Below are 24,080 nucleotides of genomic sequence, written 5' to 3' on the forward strand. Positions count from 1 at the left end.
TGATACATTTTGAGGTATTTTTTTACATAGAACAAATTAAGGTCCAACTTTACCATTTTATTTATGGCTATCCAGTTTTCCCATTACCATTTACTGAATGTCCTATTGCCTCCTCATTGAATGATCTTGGTATCCTTGTTAAAAATCAGTTGACCATAAAGCCAAGAGTTTATTTCTGGAGTCTCACTTGTATCCTATGATCTATCTTTATGCCAGTACCACAGTGCTTTAAATTACTATTGCTTTGTAGTAAGTTTTAAAATCAGGAAGTGTCAATCCTCCAAATTGTTCTTTTTCAACATTGGTTGGCTATTCTGGGTCCCTTGCATTTCCATATAAATTTTAGGAACATCTTGTCAATTTTTATAAAGAAGCCATCTGGGATTCTGATAGGGACTGGGTTAAATGTATAGATCAATTTGGGCATTGTGTCTTCTTAAAAAAAAACATGTCTTTGTATCCATTACTGTTTTTTTAAAATAAATTTAGTAAGATTTTCAGTATTTTTTTTCTTCTGTCTCTATCTCCTCTCCTCTGGTGTTCCCAATATTTATGTGTTGGTATACAAATGATGTCTCACATTTTTCTGTGACTCTATCTTTTCTTCATTCGTTTTGTCTGTTCTTTGAACTCATGTGTCACGTTTACACATCTTCAAGTTTACTAATTATTTTGCAATTCAAATCAATTATTGAGCCTCTCTGGCAAATTTTTCAGTTAAGTTTTGTTGTTGTTGCTGTTCTTCTTGCTGCTGCTTCTTCTTCTTCTTCTTCTTCTTCTTCTTCTTCTTCTTCTTCTTCTTCTTCTTCAACTAGGCTCCATGCCCAGCATTGAGCCAAACACAAAGGCTGAGATCAATACCTTACCAGAGATCAAGAGTCAGATGCTTAACCAACTGAGCCACCAGGTGCCCTAAGTTTTGTACTTTTCAAATCTAAAATTACTATTAGGCTTTTTAAAAAATCATTTCTTTCTTTTGTTATATTCTCTATTTGATATGATATTATAGTTATATCTTATCTTCTCATGGTTTTCTTTAGTCATTTGAACATGTTTATAATGACTCCTTTGAAGCTACTTTGTACAATAAAAAAGTGAATTATACCTTTTCTTTGCATGCTTTGGAAATTTTGTTAGAACTTGGATATTTTAGATAATTGTAGCAATTTTGTGTATTGGCCCTCCTCCTCTATGGGGCTCATTGATATCATTTCTTTACTTGGTGACTGGCTATGTTATTTTAGTTATGTTTATTTCACCCTGAAGTGTAATTCTAAGGGTATGCAGTTTGGATATGCCTTGGGATGACTAGTTTAGCAGAGATCTCTTTTACTATCTCTTTCTCTGACCACACCTGCCCATCAAGCTCCACAAAGTACCAGCTGCTTCATCTATTGTTTTCCATAATATCCTACTGAATAGATGACTTCACAGGCTAATCCAGTTAAATCTGGGTTTCTATAAAAGGATTGTTCCTGAGATCAGTGTTTGAGATTTGTTATTACCCAAGGGGAGTTTGGAGGGTGAGGGAGTCTTCCCTGCTTCTTTCGAGCAAACTAGCTGGCCTCTATCTCCAATGAATCTGCCAATCCCTCCCAATTGCGATTCTCCACAACTTTCATTGTTTTTGAGTTACCTTAGGCTTGAACTTCTACATAGTCTGTTGCAATTAAAGTTAATTCTTTTGGGGGCAGTTCAGGTGGCTCAGCGGTGTAGCGCCGCCTTCAGCCCAGGGCATGATCCTGGAGATCCTGGATCAAGTCGGGTTCCCTGCATGGAGCCTGCTTCTCCCTCTGCCTGTGTCTCTTCCTCTCTCTGTCTCTGTCTCTGAAATAAATAAATAAATAAATAAATAAATAAATAAATAAATAAATCTTTTTTAAAAAAAAGTTAATTCCTTTTGGAAATGATTTGGAACTGTTTTGAAGGCTAATTCTCTTCCCAGGCAAATTCTCTAATTCATGGTTCTGGTGCTAGGAGCAGGAACAACGGTGTCTTTCTGAGTGATACTCTAGCTTTAGGAGTTGAGTTCTTGGTGGATGGGTGGAAAATAGTCCCAAGTACTCTTCAACTTGCCTCTTTTTCACACTCATACCCACTTCATGAGCTGAGGAATAAGAGATCATGACTCCAGTAGTCTCGGTAATGTTTCTCCCAAAGTAAATCTTTGCACTCATGAAGTCAAATTTTTCTATTTGTTTTCTCATGCTTTGGGTGTTACATGTAAGAATCCACTGTCAAACATTAGGTTGGGGGCTGGCGGCAAGAAGGAAAACCTCACCTCTTGACTCACTTGTTATGTAGCCTTCCCAGTAGGTAGCCAGTGATAGAATGAGAAAAGCTGATATCCTGCCCCTCCTGGGAAGATAACCCACTGACTGGGGACTAGAGGGAGAAGAAGGCCTGTGTTCTTACTGTACTAGACTGAAACAGAGTTTCTGCCTACCTGAGCTAGGACTGGGGAGGGAAAATGCATTCTCCGTTTAGAAACCATAGAGTCTCACAGCTCTTACTGATACTCAAGATTTTCTTGAATGAAAGTTTCTTCATTTGCTATATAAACTTAGGGCTAATTTCAGAGACTTCGAATGTTTTTTAAAATAATTTTCATCAGTTTTTTGGGGAGCAGATCCACAAAATGCCTCTGCTTTCATGGCATTAGGAGCTATACTCCATATCTTGAATGTAAATATCATCACATAACTGTGTAAATTAGCCAAAAACTCAAGGAAATATACCCTAAATACAGGTGTATTTTATTGTATTTAAATTATACTCTAACAAAGTTTATTTTCGTTTTAATTGCCAATTTAAGAGGAAGAGGAAAGCACCAAATTAGCACTGTATTAGTAGTTTAAATATTAACATAATTTAAGAATTTTAATTCATTTTGTTGTGAAATCAAAAGGATGGGCCTTAATGCCTCTCACACTGCCAAGAATTATGATGTTGCTATATTACTGAAACATGTAATTTTCATATCCCAGATATACCAGATTATATGTCAAGGAGTCAAGTATAGAACCAGAATTTGTGGGGTTTAATTTTATACAACTTGAGAGTACTCTTTAAGAAAACAATCCAAAAAATATCATACATTGTAAACTTTGCAAATATATATTTTGGTAGTTATTTGTTAGCAATATATGATCACATAAACGCAACTGAAGCTTGAGCTTCATGTCATATCTGCTTCTTCCAGGAATGATGTGTCCCAGGACTCCTTTCTAATGCTATGTATTTTCCCAAATGTCGATCACTTGGAACAGCTGCTATTGTGATTTCCAACATTGCTCTTGGTAAATAAACAAACAAGAAACATAATTCTGGGACATCTTTAACTTACTACTATTCTAGTGTTGCATTTCATAAGGATATAAATAAGAAACTTGTTTTGTGACATCTTTGATTTGCCACCATTTAGTGAGTTCATTTGAAGACTATCATCGGTATACATGGAGTAAATAATTTTACTGTGGTGGTAGGAGTGTCATTCAACTTTATTTATTTATTTATTTATTTATTTATTTATTTATTTATTTTAAAGATTTCATTTATTTATTAATGAGAGACAGAGAGAGACAAGCAGAGACATAGGCAGAGCAGACTCCCTCAGGGAGCCCCATGCAGGACTTGATCCCAGGACCCCAGGATCATGCCCTGAACCAAAGGCAGGAGACCCAGGTGTACCCAACTTGATTTATTTTTAACCAATCTAATATGTCATACTTCTCCAGAAGAAATAAAACATTTATTATTTAGAATTTTGGGGGACACCTGCGTGGCTCAGCAGTTGAGCACCTACCTTCCACCCAGGGAGTGATCCTAGAGTCCTGGGATCCAGTCCCACATCGGGCTCCTTGCATGGAGTCTGCTTTTCTCTCTGCCTGTGTCTCTGCCTCTCTCTCTCTCTGTCTCTCATAAATAAATAAATAAAATCTTAAAAAAAAGTATTTAGAATTTTTAGTGTAATATATCTCCTGTTAATATAGAGGATACCACTTAAATAAAACTAAATAACATTTAAAATTGTTGAGAGCCATAGGGCTAAGACTAGACCATAAGAATATAGAGAAGGTGACAAAACTTGAGACTTCTAACTCTGGGAAATGAACAAGGGGTAGTGGAAGGGGAGGTGGGTGGGGGATGGGGTGACTGGGTGACAGGCACTGAGGTGGTCACTTGATAGGATGAGCACTGGGTGTTATACGATATGTTGGCAAATAGAACTTCAATAAAAATAAATAAATAAAAAGAATATTTAGAGAATGGGAGGACAACTCCAAAATGGTAGAGGAGTTTAACCTATGTAACACAACAAAGAGTTTAATAGATGAAAAATAAGAAGTGTAAAGAATTCTAATGCAGATAAATAGGGTCTATTTTTTTTTTTTTTTATGATCCAGGAGAATAGAAAAAGGAAAACTGATTAAATGATAAACTTTCTTCATTTGTAATAACACACAAAACCCAGATGCTGCTGAGCAATTACCATTCATATATGACCTGAGACATCAAATAAACAAATAAACCTGAAGACACGAAATAAAGTAAAATTTATAAATAATCTTGTTACTTATTTTCTGCCAGACTCTCTGCTAGTTGTGTTTTGCCTGCAGTAGAATCCTGTAAGTCAAAGGTTAACCTTTTCCTTTGATGGGGACATTAGGATACCGTTCTATTCTAAAAGATTCATATGTGATTTCTTAAAAGGACTAATGAATGACTTCCACAGAAATATCAGTAGGCAATTATATCGTTACTTTTTATTTTTGAATTTCTGTTTCCACTTCTGCCTTTTCACTAAAGAGCATAAAATAAAACAGCAATGGTTCTCCGTTATGTAATTCATAGATCCTATTTTTCCACTGGACCTGCTATTAGGTTATTAAATCTATACACTCTCTAGGGCAAGGTAGTTTAAATAGATAATTTGATTATACTTCCCCTTGTCTTTTTTTAATCAAATGCCCCCAGCAGGAAAGATATATTCAAATAGTGTGTGTATTATAAATTATAATATTCACTGTTAGATATGTAATATAAATTACTTTTATATTTTCATTTAAGTCTTGCTAGGCACTTGCTGTGTGACCTTAGGCAAGGTACTTAACCATTCCAAACCTCATTTTTTCTTTAAATAAGAAAATAAATTCTATATATTTACTAATGTTCTTGAGCACCTTTATTTATTTTTATTTATTTTTTGATGGAATGCAATTCAGTGCTTAAGTGTAAATGCTATTTATTTCTATGGACCCATGGAGTTGCACTATTATGTAAGCTCTTAGGAGACTAAATAGCATGGTAATGAGCACAAGCTTTTATGTTAAGTTGCCTTGGGTTTGAAATGTAGCTTCAATATTTATTAAATTTGTGATTTTGGGAAATTAATTAACTTCAATGAAGAATATTTTTATATGAAATACAGGCATAATAACAGGTGTTGAAAGATTAAATAGGCTTAAGTATGAGAGTTCAATTCAGCTAAAAGTCAATAGGTCTTATTACTGTCATTACATACTATACTTCATATAAAATATACTTTATAAAGAAAAATATGGATTTTTGTCTTTGATTTTAGACCATATTGATTATAGAAAAGAACAAAGAGTTGGAGGATAAAAAGGTCATATTTTCCCCCCAGAACTTCCTGTCTTGTCTTTCTTACCTAGAAGATTTTGCATGGCATATTTTCTTGGTACAAGGAAGCTTGATACGATACTTAGAGTATATTTATAGCTCCCAAATTCAGTATTTCTTTGGGAGTAAAAATGAGTTGGAATATAATCACCTATTATTTAGGAGAGATATGCTACAAAGATTTTTCTCTCCCTCATTTTTTTCTTTTCTATAAGACATTATAAAAACACACCTTTTCCTTATAAGTAAACACTATTAAAAATAATAGGACACAATCAATAGGGTCATTGACTTATTTAAAAATAACTGCTAAAAATTAGAATTCATTTTTCATCATTAACTTAATAGTATCTGCCTCTAACTCCTCAGTGCTCGCCACAGAAAGTTACTAGCTTGGAACCATAGGAAACTGCTTTTTAGCCTTGGAAATAAAATAACTATTCCTAGAATTTTAAAGAAAGATGTCACTCAATTCTGTATGTCATATTTGTTCTTAGGCACAGAATTCTTTAGTAACTTGTATCTGGCTCATACTGATTCTACTTCACATCTTACATATTTACTTTAATTTTAAACTCCAGTGCAAAGCAATGTTACATCAATATTTAGAGTGCTGATGACTGGTGATGGCCATACTCAATCTTATGTCAACAAGATATGTCATTTGATGGGAGCCAATTAAGATCAACGTCAACACATGGCTTCCCAAGAAATGACATGGTAAATTCTTGGCAGAATTCTTCCCATTCATCGCTGGAAAGACATATATTTCCTTGCAAGTTGTTTTGGGTAGGAATCTAATAATGTGTTATCTAGGTCCTTCTTTCATTAATTTCCAGTCAATGACAAGAGCGATAATTAAAAGGAATGTGCTATTTCCTGAATTAGATGAGGGACTAACATATTCTAAACTAATTTGAACGCAAAAAGAAACATTGCATGTTAAAAAAAAATAAGTGCTTTGAACTTAAACAGCCATGTTTATGAACACAATTATGGGAAAGCAACAATGACATCAAAACAGAGATTAAAGAAGTTTTTACTGACCAGGAAAATGCATGGATATTCTACAGGAATGGAGATTGAAGATAGTTATGAAAAAGAGAGGAAAGGGGAGAAATCTCTCTGAACATAGAGTGAAGTAACCAACTCCATTTCACTAGGAATCCTTCTCTTCATTCAATCCAGTATTCATGTAGCATACCCTCACTCCTTTCATAACCCATTTCTAAGGTTCCAAGAATTGGAGCAGTAAAAAGAAGTGAGATGTATGAAATGCATATAGAAATAAGAAGTGCAAAAGGGTAAAGAAATTAAATCATTTTAAGGCTTGTTCCATTTTCAAAGTCAGGCAAAATTGCTTCTCTGGACTATTTCTGCTTTTTGCCTTTACTAATAGAAGGCCTAAAGTTTTCATAGTAATTTAAAATATTTTCCCTTAACATTTTTTTAAAGTTATTTTTTATTAAATTGAATATTTATTTTAATTTTTATTTCATATTTGTTCTCTTTAATTCTGCAATTTATGTTTAATTTCACCTTTTATATTCAGAATGTTTTCACAATCTATGAAAAATTACACCACTGCTGAAAATAGTACTAAGATCACTGTCATATGAGTAAACTTCAATATGTTAATGTATTAATGACAAAGTCATCTGTGTTTTCTGTCAACTTTTAATTTTCCAGAAGTAAATAAGAGGGTTATTATTACATGGTATCTATTTAAGTTATGATTTACTATATTAATACACTATTCTAAGAAATGTTTTTCCCTCATACAATGATAAAACCATGTTAGTATATAATTCCAGCAAAAAGGAAAAATGAATGGTAGGTTAGTTTACCAAGTGGTTACTAAGTAAGACAAAATATAATACCTTAAGATCAGAACTAGATTTTTGGGCTTTGTTTTCATGGAATTATCTCTAATATGAAGATAATACTGAGTAGCCCAAAATAGATTTGTGCTGAAAATTTAAGGGTATAATATAATCATATTATATTGGTACACAAGTCACTTGTGTATGCACAATAAATTGTATGACAGAAGGGATATATAAAAATGTGATTAAGTGATTTTTGAGCCAGGCATTTGTTTTTTTATCCAAAAGTTAAAAAAAAATTACTTATTGAATTGTATGATAATTATCATACAGTTTTTTTTTGTTTGTTTGGTTTTTTAGTTTTTTGGTTTTTTGGTTTTTGGGTGTTTTTTTTACTTAGATTCAGTGTAGGTCTCTATCTAAGCATGTTTGCAATAAAGCAGTATATTTTTCTATGTAGCCCACACTCTAATTAGTACAATCTAATTTCTAGCTTAACAGAAAACCACAAGTAGCATATGGTTTAAAACATTTTATTGTTAACTACTAAGTTGTATGACTCACTGTAAAACAAAAATTAAATCTTTCTTTACTTTGATTCAGACTCACTCCCTGACTTTTTATTTTTACCAGATAATTAAATAAACAAGATGAAATGAGTAACTTAATTTTGTTAGAAATTAGGGGTAATTTAAGTTTGTGAAACTACTTTTCTGAGATACTGGAATGTTGTCCTCATATCAACCCTATTTAACTTGCTAGTACCTAATTTCTCTTTATCTTTGATATTTATATCAAACATTTATATCAAATTTATATTACAATGTATACACTAATAACAAATAAGTACATTTGTATGTAGATTTCTTTGAAAGGCATTTTTAATGTCCTAGGACTGTCTCTCTCACTTTAAAAAATATGATAATTTGATGTACTATGATCCTCAAATATGAAGAATAAGCCTGAAAGACATTTCATCTTTATAGCATGCCTTTTGTAAAATAGAAACATAATTTAAAAACAATAATTCTATAGTTGGTGTTGCATAAATATGGGCACAGCATTTTGCTCTAAAGTTATTGAAAGGATGTACTGATGCAGGTACAATCTATGATCAGAAACAAACAAGTTGTACAGAGACCCAACCATAGACACCATGGAAGTGCCTTTCATTTTCAGTTCCCTTCTATTTTATTTTCTACTTTTCTATGCTGTATTTAGATTACTGACAATTTATCCTGTCACTTCGCTTTCTGACCATGGGGCAATTAGGCTTATTCCCTTTTTCAAATTTGAAAGGCAGTTGTTGACTGTTACATTGTTCAAGACAGGAGTGTCTATGAGAATAACCCAATTTTTCATTTGCTAATATGGATCACCAACCCCACGTTACTAAATAAATAAAGGTCTCCTTCCCACCAGAACTGAATGTGCTGATGATACAGCCACATATGATTTCATTTATATAAAGCTCTAGAAAAACAAATTAATCCTTAGGGAGAGACAGCACACCTATATGCTTTTCTAGCAATGAAGGAAGAATTGGGAGGAATCATATTAGGGTATAAGAAAACTTTTAGGGTAATGAATATGCTCACTTTCTTGTCTGTGATGATGATTTTATGGATGCCTGAAAATATCAAAGCTTGGGGCACCTGGGTAACTTAGTAACTGAGTGTCTGCCTTTGGCTCAGGGCGTGATCCCAGAGGTCCCACATTAGGCTCCTTGCATGGAGCCTGCATCTCCCTCTGCCTATGTCTCTGCCTCTCTTTCTGTGTCTCTCATGAATAAATAAATAAAATATTTTAAAAAAAGTGGATCTTAAAAACAATACTGAACAATAAAGAAACAATGTGAAAAAAATAACTTACAAAATTAAAATATAGTAGAAACAGTTAAGTCACCAGAAGTTTATGTTACATTATTCTAGTTTATACATGTTTCTAGGATAAAAGCTAAAATCAATTATTTAGGAAGTAAGCATGTTGTTTATTTATGGAAAACCCTAAGAAATATAAGAAAGGGAGAATGAAAAAGATGGCTAAAAAAATAATCCAAAGTACCTCTTAGTTTTATGTTCCCACAAAAAAGATGGTGAGAAAAGGATTTGGGTGAAAGTGGTTCATTGAGGAGGTGAGCTGAAGGCACTCCATAGGAAGGGAGAAGTATAGGTTCAGAGTTGTTCCTTGGGTGTTAACTTCCCTGTTGAATGGAGAATGAAGACCCCAGTGCAGACGACATCTTTAGACAAAGATTTAAAAAAAAATAAGCTTTCAAGTGATTTTTTGGATTGTTTAAGAAAATATGGACATAGATTTTTAAAAATAATTTTATTTCCAATTAAAACTTGCTTTGTTCTTTCCTATATGCATTTTAGAAATATATTTCGAATTTCTCTGAAATAGCAGGAATTTTGAATAGATTTGCATTTTATCTATAGTTTTATTCAGATAGATTTGATACTTTAATAAGATTGACTAAAAGGTTATTTATATTAGGAAAAACAATTATTATAATTCAATAAATTGACATATTAAAGTAACCAAATTATTATATAGATAGCATTAAAAAAGGGTTAAATAAATAAAAATATTTAAGACAAACATCCATAGGAAACTTAGAAAATTATCTGCTAGTGATTATCTTTGGAAAACTTAGAGCAAACATACTTGTGATGGACCACTGGAAAAATCAGGAACATGACAAGAATGGCTATTTCCATTGCTTCTATTCAGCACTACACTGGAGATCCTAGGCAGTAAAGTAAGACAAGAAAATAAAATTAGAAGTACAAAAATTGCAGGGAATAGATAAAACTGTCATTATTTGTAGATGATATGATTGTGTACAGAGAAATTCCTAGGATCCATAGATAAATTATAAGAATAATAAGAAAGTTTTTCAAAGATGCTGGATACAAAATCAATGTAGAGATCCATTTATTTTCTACTTACTAGCAATAAGCAGTTTACAAATGAAATTTTGAAAGCTACTGTTTACAATGTTATGAAAAAAAGATATAAATTGTCTAGAAAGAAATCTCACAAGATATGTGGGCATCTTCTATGGGAAAAATCACAAAACTTTATTGAGAAACATTTAAAAAGACTTAATTAAATAGATAAACATACTTATGGATTGGAAAGTGTAATATAATTAAGATGAAATTCTTTCCAAACTGATTTATAGATCCAATGCAATTACAGCCAAAAAAAAAAAAAAAAAAAAACTTTTTAAAATATCCAATATTTTTCTTTTCTTTTTTTTTAAGATTTTATTTATTTATTCATGAGAGACACAGAGAGAGAGAGAGAGAGAGGCAGAGACACAGGCAGAGGGAGAAGCAGGCTCCATTCAGGGAGCCCGATGTGGGACTCGATCCCAGGTCTCCAGGATAACACCCAGGTTGCAGGTGGTGCTAAACCGCTACACCACCAGGGCTGCCCATCCAATATTTTTCTCTTGAAAAACAACATGAAAGCATGCATTTTCTTTACAGATAAAGGATTTACTATTAAGCTATAGTAATTAAAATAGTATAGTATTGGTTTTAGAGAAAAACTAATAGGATAGAATAGACTAAGCGGCCCAGAGGCAGGCCCCCATGTATATGGAAACAACATCTGACAGAGTGACACTGCAAAGTAGTGAGGAAATAATAGCTTTTTCAATAAATAAGTGGAATGATGAAAATTGGTTCTTCTTATGGGATGATATAAAATGACTAATATGGTACATCATAAATAGCAAAAAAATGTAAACAATTATAGATATTGACAAGGTCACAAATTTCACTTACAACAGAGTTGGCCTATAGTTTTTTTTATTTGCCTGTTTTTTTTTTTTTTTTTTTAAGGCCATTGACAAACATTTGATTTTCAATCCATTCTTAAAAGTTGGCTACTTACACAGTTTTTGGACAGATACTGCAAAATTCAATGCCTCACCTTTTTTTGGTACCTCATCCCAATCCATTACATGTAAGAATCTTTTTTTTTTAAGAAGTTTATTTATTTATTCATGAGAGACACACAGAGAGAGGCAGAGAAATAGGTAGAGGGAGAAGCAGGCTCCAATGCAGGGAGCCCAATGTGAGATTTGATCCTAGGACTCCAGGATCACACCCGGAACCGAAGGCTGATGCTCAACCACTGAGCCACCCAGGAGTCCTTATATGTAAGAATCTTAATAACTCTATCATAATTGGATGCCAAGGATTATCACTGCCTTACTGAAGTGATAGCCCACTAGCTAGCTTAGCCTTAATGGAGGGCTGTGGTAATAAAAGATCACAGACCGATATCTTATAAATAACAGAAATTTATTTCTCACACTTCCGGAGACTGGAAGCCTATCAGGGTGTCAGCATGGTCAGGTGAGGACTCTCCTCCGGGTCACAGACTTATTGTTGTCTCTGTATATAAGAGAGGGGAAAGAGCGCTCCTTGAGGTCTCAGTTGCAAGGGAATAGTCCTATCCGAGTCTCTCTTCCTAAACAACCCCCCTCCCCCAAAGCCTCACCTCGTTTATTACTACCTCTGTGGGCATTATGCTTTCAACATACATATTTTGGAGGCACACATTCAGTCTATAGTAATCATCAGTCCACTTCCCACCAGCCATAGGTACTAATTGTTGCTTCCCTGTCAGTGATATAGTTCCAGAATCCCACTGGAGAGTGTCCTGTCAAGAGTTACTTTTTATGGTTTCTCTCCAAGTAAACCATCTCTGTGTGCTGTTGCTTTGAAAACCTTTGTTTTTTAGATTTCCCCAGGAATGGGAATAAGGAACTGACCAGCATAAAACTAGAGATAAGTGAACATTAAATGGTGTGTTAAGCTGGCCACTGCTGTGGGTAACTGGGACTTTCTCCAGTGTGGATTCTCTGAGGAACCATTTAGAATGAGTCTTAGACTTGCCTTCTCAAATGCGATCAGGAGATCAAATACAGAACACACAATTAACCTTGAACTTCAGATAAACAATATTTTTAATATAAGTCCCAAATATTGCATGCAATTTATTTATAGTAAAATTTCATGGGATGCCTGGGTGGCTCAGTGGTTAAGCATCTGCCTTCGGCTCAGGTCATGATCCCGAAGTCCCAGGATCAAGTCCACATCGGGCTCCCTGCATGGAGCCTGCTTCTCTCTCTGCCTGTGTCTCTGCCTCTCTCTCTCTCTCTCTCTGTGTCTCTCATGAATAAATAAATAAAATTTAAAAATAAAATAAAATAAAATTTTTGTCTGAAATTAAAATGATGGTGTCTGGTATTCTTATTTGCTAAATATGGCATACTTGCCTATAAGGAACACAAGAGAGTATTTATATATCAGCTTTTCCTCTCACTTGGTCATTGGTTGCCTCTTCTGGTGTTAATTCCATTGAATTTTCAGACTTATGGATAAGTCAGAATGCTCCTTGAGTAGTTCTCACATGCGTTCCATGTAGAAAAGTCCACAACAGGAAGCAAGAGGCATATAACATACCAGAGGCCAAGTGTAGTCAAGTTATACCTGCACAGACTGACAGCCCTAGCCTAGTAGCAACAATGGTGGCCAAAAACCATGTGAGTTTAGGCACAAAGCTCTACCACTCACAGTTACTTAAAATTCAGAATTTATCCCAAACAGCATAATTACATGTATCAGATTTCTAGCAAGAGGTTTTTCTTCTCATGGCCCAGTCTGGTGGCATACTTCTATTATATATTCGCTAACACAATCACAGAGTTTCCTAGGTCCACTGATGGACTGTACACCTTCCAGCTTTATGAAGGGACCTCTATCCCAGATCCCTGAGTGTATGGGGCTGCTTTCTAAGCTACCAAACCCCTGCAACATGGAGGACACAGCTAGATGATTATCAGTGTTGTGTGCCTGTTGCCTTCAACTCTCTCCCATTGCTCTGATTTGGAGTTAGTTTTTTGTTTCTTTCAACCAGGATTTTTATTTTTGTTATGGAGATAGACTCAATCTTTTTATATGTAGTTTTTTCCTGTGGTGGGTTTTTCCCCCTAGCAATTCTGTGGTTGGAATGGGAGAGTGGCCTTTCCATTTTAGCTCAGTCTTTTATAAAAACAAGAAATTCATCTAGTCTATTTTTGTTGTGATCCATGCCTACAAAAGAAAGGCCTTGAGTTGCCAAGTGGTGTTTTTCTGGAGTGGTTTTGGAGAACATGCATGAATTTAGACTGTTTTGTCTGATGGCCCAGCCACATTAATCCTGGAGCCCAAGCCCATTTCCTGCTAGCTCTAGTACTCTCGGTGTCTCTCAACATTACAGAAAGGAATGCAATGACAGAATTTATTCCTCTTACCTCTTTTGGATAAAGATGTTTGGGTTGATGGCCAAGGATAGTCACTCCACCTAAAAGTGTCAGAGCAAGGGAAAAAAGTGCCTGTTCAGAAAATGATGAAATACACTTTTTGGTTCACATAGAAAGAGTCTCACATGGGGCCTCTGAAGTTTCTCTTGGCCTCTTTTCCTGCTGTCTTTTCCAACCCTACATTCTTTATAGCCTCATCATCCAACCTGCCTTAGCCAGTTTGGATAGGTAACTGTGGATCACTAGATTCTTTAGAGTGACTAAAAAAAGACAGTGACATTTACCTTGCTAATACTAGTAGTCATTCATGATATAATGTTGATTGTCTAACTAAAATCCACCCTGTGCCTGAGGATGTTGGGATAGCACAGAAATTCTAATAGGGCAAGTATTCCACACTATGTGTAAACGTATGCTTTTGTATGCCTCCTTTACACATACACACGTGTGTATTTACATATATACATATAGATATGTATAAATGATATAGAGATGGCCTCTTAAAATATATTCTCTTTATCATTTAGAATTTGCTGTCTCTGTATCATTTTTTTACAACACAAAAATAGTATTTAAACTTCTTAGATGCTTTTTCTTACCATAAAAATCTACTTTACCCAAATTATTGCTAAAGTATAAAAGTTCTAGATGTTTGTCACTATATGTAATGTAATTTTAATGTTGGAAAAAAATCCATGAACCTAAACTCTAAAAAGAAGGATATGTTCTCCTTTAGCACTTGATGTGGGAACCTAACTGGTGTTAGTGGCTGGAATATTACCCAAAGTAAGAATTAAAGAGATTGGAGATGATTTTTATAGCCTCCATTGTGTCATAATTAATCATTTTAAGGTGTTTGAGAATCAAGGAATGGCAACCCTTATGAAACATTAGAGGTGAGAGGCAGCAGAGCATCTATCCTTATATCCTTATGTATCATGCATGAGATTGGGAATATATCTATGTTGTTTCTCTTTAGTTACACACACATACATGCAAAAACAGTACAGAAAGGGCAAATAAAATCTCTGTTTCCATATCTCAAGCTATAGAAAGTAAGGCATGAACTATACAAGTTGAAGTAGAAATGTGTCTAAAAGTATTTGGAGTTGGAATAGAAAGGATTGTTAACAGATTGGATGCCACGTTGAGAGAAAAAAAGAAGTTAATTCTATATTTTGAAATTGAGGAAGAGAAAATCCAGTGATGCCTTTTTTTAGGATCGAGTGCATCGAAGAAGGGTGTTGGGAGGATCAGCAAGGTTAGTTTTAATATTAAAAAAGACTCATAAAATAAAGAGTAAATAAGTCATGGGAATGTAATGTATAGCATGACAACTACAGTTAATAATACTGTATTGCAAATTTGAAAGATGCTAAAGAGAATAGACCGTAAAAGTTCTTATCACAAGAAAAAAAAAATTCTGTAATTATGTATGGTGATGGCTGTTAACTAGATTTTTTGTGGTGCTCATTTTTTACTATATACAAGTATTGAATCATTATTTTATACAACTGAAGCTAATATAATGTTAAATACCAACTATACAGCAATATGAACAAAAAATAGAAAAACCAAAATTGCAACAACTATATCCTGTCTTCCATAAGGAAGGGACTGAAGCTGAGTATTTATAGCTCCCTTAAAAAAACAAAAGACTCAGGAATAAAAATATGTACTGTAAAAGAAGCACTGAAATTTAGACAACTAGAGGAACCCTTTTGATTATTAATCTGAAACTACATACTAGCACTTAAAATGTTTCTATAAAAATATAATTATGTTGTTTCCAGTGCATATATCAAAAGTAAAGTTTTTTTTTTTTAGGTGATGGAAATATTGTTAAACACATACAACCAAAATAAGTAGTAACTAATTATTAATAGTCATAAATAACAGTGAGTTTGGTTAATACTAGACAGTGTAATGTTTAATATAAAACTACACTGATCTAAGTATTCATGTATATCCATTCATTTAATTCTCACATAAAGTAGTTAATCATATCCCTATTTTACAAACAGAGGAACTGAGGTAAAGGATGCTTAACAACTTAATCAAAATCTTTTTTTTTTTAAGATTTTATTTATTTATTCATGAGGGACAGAGAGCGAGAGAGAGAGAGAGAGAGAGAGAGAGAGGGAGGCAGAGACACAGGCAGTGGGATAAGCAGGCTCCATGCAGGGAGCCTGACGTGGGACTCCATCCCGGGTCTCCAGGATCAGGCCCTGGGCTGAAGGCGACACTAAACCACTGAGCCACTGGGCTGCCCCAACTTAATCAAAATCTTATAGATAAGATATAGTGTTTAATGCCTCCCTTCAAACACAAAGTGAATCCAATAATAATTAGGAAATGAAATGATTTTGTTCTGTACCAATGATAGCTTTTGAAAGCACTGCATTTCTATAAAATAATAGCACTAATATGCAAAATAAGTTAAATTAATATTTTATGGTAGAATATTGTTTAATAAGTGAAAATAAAATGATGACAATTAAAGAGTAGATAAACAGCTAAAAAATATTGCCATAAAGGAGAAATAATGTCACTTGGTGGAGGGACCAACAGCTCTAAAAACATCTACAATCACTGACAGAATCATTATCTTTGCAAAATATAAAATTAAAATTTATAAAGGTTATCCAGAGTTAAGAAAAGCTTAAATTATACCCGCAATATTCCATTTAAGAAAACAAAGGCAAGATTTATATATCCAGAACAGGCCTGCACTTCCTCCAAGGGGAAGAAACTCCTCCAAGGGGAGAATTCTCTAGAGCAGAATCCTTTCTTGCTTCTTCCAATTTCTGGTGACTCCCAAGGGTCCTGTTATCTGAATCCCTCTGATCTCTGCCTCTGTCCTCCCATGGCCTTCCCCTCTGTGTCTGTATCTTCTCTGTCTCTTATAAACACTCATCATTAGATTTGAGGCCCACCAGGGTAATGCAGGATGAGATCATCCTGCATGATATGTTTAAGTTCATTCATCTGTAAGACCTTTTCCTAAATAAAGTCACATGCACAGTTTCTGTGGATTACCTTTTTGGGACCACTATTCAATCTGCTACATATTCAAAGGTATAGTTAGGATAAAATCCATCTTTGAATGCAAAGAGCAGGGACACAGTCAAATTAATTCAAGTAGAAGGATGATATTATAATGATGGATGTGAATCCATGAGAGTTCTTTCATGAAGATTTATGAAAACAGGATATAGTAGAATAGGCCAAAGTGAGTCTGGAGCAAGTGGGCAGTTTTAGATTCACACAGGCTGAAGACAACCTAGAGAGAGTTCACCAATCTTTGCTCTAGTCCTCTGCTGATACATGAGTCCAGTGACATTATGTGTCTGCTTTATTTATCATGCTATGAATTGACTTGCTGTGCTTTCTCATTAGTTTGGCTTCTACATGACATACACTCTGCCCAATCATGTGTCTATACATATTATTTTTTCCCTTTTACTTCTAATAAGACAATTCTTCCTTTTATTTTGAATTTAAATTTCTGAATTAGAGAATCAGATTGGCTCAACTTTACCTGACATGTCAAATGACACAGAGATGGCTAGCCTACAATAGGTCAGGTTTTCCCCTTTAGTCCAATTAGTTATGTAGTAATGAGGTGGGCGATTTAATGGTACAAAACCTTTACATTGCAGGAAGTGAGAACTATGAATCTGGAATTGGAGTATGGTCAGAACAGGTAATAATGCTCTGACATCTATAGTAACAAAGGTAGGAAATAAGTTTTCTGAACATTTTATGGAACTTCAAATTTCCTTATGATATTATATAGATATTAATTTATTTTGTCAAAATGGAAATATATTTTCCAATATATAGAGAATAAATTTTATCATTTCAAAATTTGATAGAGGAAAGAAAAAGGTAATTTCAAGTACATGACTTTATCTGAGTTTCAAATCTTCAAATATAAAATGAAATGCATATATTAAAGACCATTAGGAAACTATTCAACACTTTTTTTTTAGAGTTTGAACTTATTTTTAAAACCATGATAATAACAATACAGACATGGTCTCAAGTTTGTTTTAAATTGGAAGTAAGGGGATCCCTGGGTGGCTCAGCAGTTTAGCGCCTGCCTTTGGTCCAGGGCGCAATCCTGGAGTCTCGGGATCGAGTCCTGAGTCCAGCTCCTGGCATGGGGCCTGCTTCTCCCTCTGCCTGTGTCTCTGCCTCTTTCTCTCTCTCTATGTCTCATATTAAAACACATACTGACACTTAACCCTTAGCTTTAAAAGTATAAAAGGAAGTATTTTAATCATTTTGGTTAATGCTATTACTAAGACTTTGTTTCTAGTGCCGTTTTGATTGGTGTTTTGGTAATAAAATAAAATTTAACAAAAATCTTAATACAGAGTATGTTGATGGATATTCAGGAAAAAAAAAACAACACTGTAAAAGAGATTTAATTCCAAAAATGTATAAAATCATTTGGGGGAAATCCGAAATGTTCTATATGATCTGTTTGTCATGGAATTTAGGTTATGGGTTTTTCACATGTTGTTTTTTTTTTTTTTTTTTTTTTTTTATATAATTTTTAAACCTGTTTTATGTTAGTACACTCCAAGTTATATATAGGGTACCTACTAAACTCCTGATTAATCAGTGTTATTCTTTATCTAATCCTCATCTTCCCTCCCTTATGGAAAGCTGTATCTCAACGACATTTCCTAATTTTCTCAAACAATTTCTTAACATTCTTCTCAACTATCTTCATTTCTTACACTTCAAATGTCAGATATTTCAAAAACTGGATTAAATAAACTAATGTAATACTAAATATGGAACAGTTAAAATAGTTTGACACTGAATTTGCTATATGAAGTTTCTTTATGTAACGTGGACTCTCATAATTTTTTGTTCCCCTTTCTCTACCACAATTGAGAAAATTACACAATTGAGAAAATTACACAATTGAGAAAATTACACATTATGAACTATGTCGTCAGTTCATACCATTAGTTCTTTTCAACATCATATGTTTTCAGATGCTGTCATACAAAACAAAGTCTCTACATCTATACATCTCCCTATCTCTGAGAATTAAATCAGCTATCCTAGATCATATCAAATAATTGTCCAGCTATCTGAAAAAGATAAAATTCTTCCACAGAATAGCTAAGTCTGTGGTGTTAACATTAAAAATATTGATTCAATGAAATGGATACAACCATCAAGGAGAAATGAGAATAAGAGAGAAAACAAATTTTTGGAAAAGTGCTTCCAAAACTCATTAACAAAAAATAGAATAATATCAACAGAAAACGATCAGATTCTTAGAGACATGGTAAGGTCCAGGGATGCTTTATCAGGCTTACTATCTCGTGGTATAAGTGTATTTCATGACTTTCCACCTCCTTTGTCTTTTCAAAGTAACTTTTCATTCAGTAATTCCTCTCAAATAAATTACTTGAATTCAAACAAACAAACAAGAAAGCATGTATTAAGAGCTTATTATGACTTGAATGATGTTTGAGCAGTGCGCTTCATTCTTGCCCTCATGAAGTTTGCATTCTAGCATAAGAATATAAGGAATAACAATTAAAAAGACACATTAGCAAAATATATGCTATATTCAGAAATGAAAAAAATTAGATCAGAGTAAGGGAATACCCGGAGTGTGGGGTAAAGAGTTGCAATTTAAAACAAGATGAGCAGGAAAGCCTCACTGAGAAGGTACATTTTAAGTGAAGTCTTGAAAGATGGGGGAAAGGAAGCTCTGTGCATGTTGGAAGGAAGAGAATTTGGGAAAAACAAGCAAAAAAAAAAAAAAAAAACTTGGAGACAGGAGAATGTCTGATGTGTTCTACCAATAATAGCTATGAAGTTAATGTGGCAAGAAAAGGGAGTGTGAGGATAAGTAGGGAGACTCTTAGCAGTGAGGTCACGAGGGTAAATGAGAGGCAGGACATGCAGAGCCTCAGAGCCATCATGAGGTACACTGGCTTTTACTCTGAGAATAGGAGGCTATAGAGGGCTTTATGGAGAGAAATGACATGTTCTGTGCTAGGTTTTAATTTATTAATAAGGAAGAAGGTGGTTTACAGCATAGTATTTTGGATTCTTACACCAGTTCATTTGCTTGAAGTTTGATTAAATTTAGGTTAGTAGGGATTCCTGGGTGGCTCGGTGGTTGAGCATCTGCCTTTGGCTCAGGGCATGATCCTGGGATCCAGGATTGAGTCCCCCATGGAGCTTCCGGTGGGGAGCCTGCTTCTTCCTCTGCCTATGTCTCTGCCTCTCTCTCTGACTCTCATGAATGAATAAATAAATAAATCTTTAAAACAAATTAGATTAGTATATCTAGATGACCAAAATTTCTGAGGTCAGTGACAAGACCAAGTTTTTGGACCTAATATTTTGCATTAACTCTGCACCCTAGATAATGCTCACTGCATTGTGACTCAAAGTGTGATGAGTGGAACTTCAACCTTGGCAATAACTTTTCTAATAATAGAAAAGTAGAATTTCAGGTGCCACCCTAGACCTTCAAAATCAAATTCTGCTTTTTATCAAGATCCCCTGGGAATTCTTTTTGCACAGTACATTTTAGGAGTCCTGCTCTGAGATACTGCTACTCTTTGAAATTTCTTGGCAGGCATCTGGCTTGTCATGGAAAGACAATCGAGCTTATCACATCTCAAAAGCAGAGAACTGGTTCATTGAGACATCTCAACACTGTGCCATGCTCTTAGCCTCCCATAATACATTTTTAAAAAATTCTCTCATCATGCTTGAGCCAGCTGGTAATAATAGAATAAAATTGAAGTGAAATAAGTGAAACAAGTACTCATCCAGGAAACAAGATGCCTATCACCCAGGTCACCATATTCAGATTGCCATATTTAGCCAATAAAAATGCAGGGTGCCTAGTTACACTCAAATTTTAGATGAAGAGTAACTATGGTCTATTGTGAGCATATCTTAAATATTGCATAAGCCATGTTTGAAATACAAAAATTTTGTTGTTTATGTGAAATTCATATTTAACTAGCTTCCTATATTTTATGTGACAATCCTACTATAATCTTTTCTCCAGGCCTTTCTAATTTCTGTGAGTGATGTTCTTGGATCCTCCTTCACTTGGCTCAGGGTAGAAAAGCTGACGTGAGACAAGAGAATAATATACTTTGTGGGATATCAGCATCCTCCAACACACAATCGCACTGTTTACTTTCACTCCTTATTTCCTGGGGAGAGGTTTATGGATATGGCAAATAAAGGGCTATTTCTGTCAGCACTCAGTGAGACCTGTAAGAGGGTAACTGACTCCAACTTCTGGCAACTTTTTTTTTTTTTTTTTTTTTTGGAAAAAGGCATTTCAAGACCCTTACCCTTTGCATTGTGCCTTGGTTGCAATTTAATTGGACAATACCCACTCATATCCCATTGGACATCCTATTCTACATACAGTATCTCCCCATGCTGAAGCATTCATTATATTAGGAAATACCTCAGTCCCTAATTCAGACAGATAGCAGCTAATTCATTTCTGATATAATTTTTCCCCAAAGCCATAATTAATGACATTTCTATTCAGTAAGAAGACAAGTAAATATTATTCTTTTCCTTTGATTTTTCAGAGTATCTTCAAGCCTTGCCAAAACTTTCTCCTTAATTTTCCACATTACAGCCATTAATTTGTGTTGCTTCAGCCATAACCCAGAATCCTCGTCCAGCCAAATTCAGCCTGCTGCTAAATGTCTATAAAGTGCTTCCTTTCTAACCTCTCCAGAGCCAGCTTCTGCTACTCTGATCTGTCACACCCAGTGACGCCAAGAATCATCTTTTGAAAGTGTCATTTTGATAATGTCACTCCTTTTCTCAGACTCTGAAGTACATCAGGCCAGACTTTCAGGCAAAGGAGCATAACTTTGAACTATGATAAGCTCTGTAAATTGTATCTTCTGTACTGAAATAGCTTGCTGGTGTGCAATCTGAAAGTATCTTTTAATCAATTATTGGTCATTGAGAACCATTAGTATCCTCTCGTGAAAATCCATAACCAGCTTCATGAGGCACTCTAAGTAACTACTAAATGTGTCTTTACAAGGAAAGACTGAGTTACCCCTTCCAAAAAAATTTTTTTTTAAGATTTTATTTATCTATTCATGAGAGACACAGAGAGAGAGAGGCAGAGACACAGGCAGAGGGAGAAGCAGGCTTCCTGCAAGGAGCCTGATATAGGACTCGATCCCGGATCCTGGGATCAGGACCTGAGCCCGAAGGCAGGCACCCAACCGCCAAGCCACCCAGGCATCCCCCCAAATTGGTTTTAAACAGATATTTATACAATATGGTCACAGTGCAAGCATTTGTTCTTCAGCCACTCTCATAAAAAGTAAAAGATGATTCTGTCACTAACTGTAAGATCGTTTGTCATGTCCCTAAAACAATCTATCATCAGGGAATATTCCAGTAGTCTGTTTTCACTCTCATGAACAAGAATTAGGTGACTATTAACCAACTTCAGTTTGATGCATATAGTCAAGATATTTCATGGAGATTTATCCATAATAGCACTGCCTGGGTAAGAAAAATGTTTCTTTTAATATGGCTGTCACTTGCTACAATTACCTATTGTAGCAGATAGTTCATAGATAACATATGCAGAAACCAGTTCACCTACTGAGAACCCTGGAAGACTGGGGTATTCTATATAAGGCTTTCCAGGCAATAGAAGCTGACTAACTTATGTCCCAATTTGTGTTTAAGTGTAAGTGTATTAAGTGTGGGGGTTGCTATAAAATACGTTAGGCATATCCCTGCCTTAATACACTTAATGCATCAGACATAGTTTTGTGTTTTTGTATTTTCATGACTTGAGCTTATAATTACCTGAATTATTACATTCAATGGAAACACATAAGTTACCACCAGGTTTATATAACAGATTTGTAAGACTGTGAGCCCCCTAACTAAAAGTTGGCAGACTGGCAAGAATTTATGTTGCTTGCAACAGCTTTTGTTTTTTTCCCAGTCTTCTGTATTTCTTTCAGCTTTTACTCATTTTGTTAGTATGTCTATCTCTGGAATTATTACCACTACACTTTTTTTTAATCTCACTGTTATACATATATATAAGATGAATAACTAAAGACCCTAATGTTTGGCCTGGGGAGATATCTGGTAAGTCTGTACAATTATCGAATTAACAGCATTCTTGAATGGCTTTTTTCGGGTATGGAAAAAAAGCTGAACTGGGTAAGTAGAGGGAGTCTAAGAAGTCTAGTTGCTTCCTCTAAATTATATGAAGAATTTCTGGTTTCAATTGCAGCAGGTAAAGTCAGAGCTTAGATGTCATCACTTTTATCTTTATAATAAGAAAAAAAGCTAACAAATTATAAATCAACTACTTTTCTTGGATTCATCAGACTGCCAAACTGCCACTCAACAACCGAGATCTGCTTACCTGGAGCAGAAGCTGTTTATATGGCAGGAACACTTAAATCCTAATTTTGACAAATTGCTAGAGGCTGAGTGTGAACTAGTATGAGAATGAGAAAATCCTGGGGGCCTTAAGTGTTGGGGGAACTTCTACATATTCATAAGTCCTACCTCCAGGAACCCCACCAGATTCTCATGGTAAAGAATAAAAAAAAAAAAAAAAAAAGAAAAAAGAAAAAGGAAAAAAACTTATTTTTCTAACAGGGATAGGGAAACCATTTAAAAATATATACCCAGATCATTCTCCATAACAAAACCCTACTTTGCAAGCAAAATTATATCAGAGCCTTATTCATTTGGAATTGAGTGAAGTTAGTAAGAACACAGGTAGAGGGACAGCACATAAGGCCTGTACTCTAGCAGATAAATTATTTTCCACAGGGTAATGGTTGACAAATCTCATACTGATTTATATGTATACTGGAAATGTAGACTCAAGTAAATGGATGGGGGATTTTGGGAGCCAGGCTTTTCAGTGTTGGAGTGGGAATTTATAGATAAAACAAAAGAAGTAGGCAAGAATGATCCATGTAGTAATGGATTAATGTTGGAGTCATAATTAAGAATTCATGTTTAGCTTAATATAGATATGGAGGGTAACATATAAAAATGTGTACAGGTAAGTGAATATACATAGGTTAGTATACATAGATATATTTTCTTACTGTGACAATGGAGAGGACCTAAAAGGAATAAATACCCACTAGCAATGATCATAACTAGTATCCAAGTCTTGGTTTTAATACTATGCTCCAACAAAAAGAAGCAGGCTCCTTGGAGAAATTGTTAATTCTAGGGCTCATGCAAGA

General features: G+C 34.6%; 1 long non-coding RNA gene across 6 annotated transcripts in view; it reads right to left on the reverse strand.

Moving 5' to 3' along the window:
• Positions 1-24,080, reverse strand: part of LOC112661853 (uncharacterized) — a 179,521-nt gene that overhangs the window by 53,707 nt on the left and 101,734 nt on the right. For 2 of the 6 annotated variants that reach the window (XR_003138040.3, XR_003138037.3), the window contains 5 exons: positions 13,789-13,838; positions 11,803-11,884; positions 10,140-10,221; positions 9,534-9,711; positions 1,637-1,827 (listed from right to left, as the gene is read on the reverse strand). This is a non-coding gene — a long non-coding RNA (uncharacterized LOC112661853). The remainder of the gene's footprint in view (positions 1-1,636; positions 1,828-9,533; positions 9,712-10,139; positions 10,222-11,802; positions 11,885-13,788; positions 13,839-24,080) is intronic. The other 4 variants (XR_003138043.3, XR_003138042.3, XR_007407559.1 and 1 more) reach the window with 3 other exon arrangements.

The sequence above is a fragment of the Canis lupus genome, chromosome 31, assembly GCF_003254725.2.
Source record: "Canis lupus dingo isolate Sandy chromosome 31, ASM325472v2, whole genome shotgun sequence".
NCBI lineage: Eukaryota > Metazoa > Chordata > Mammalia > Carnivora > Canidae > Canis > Canis lupus.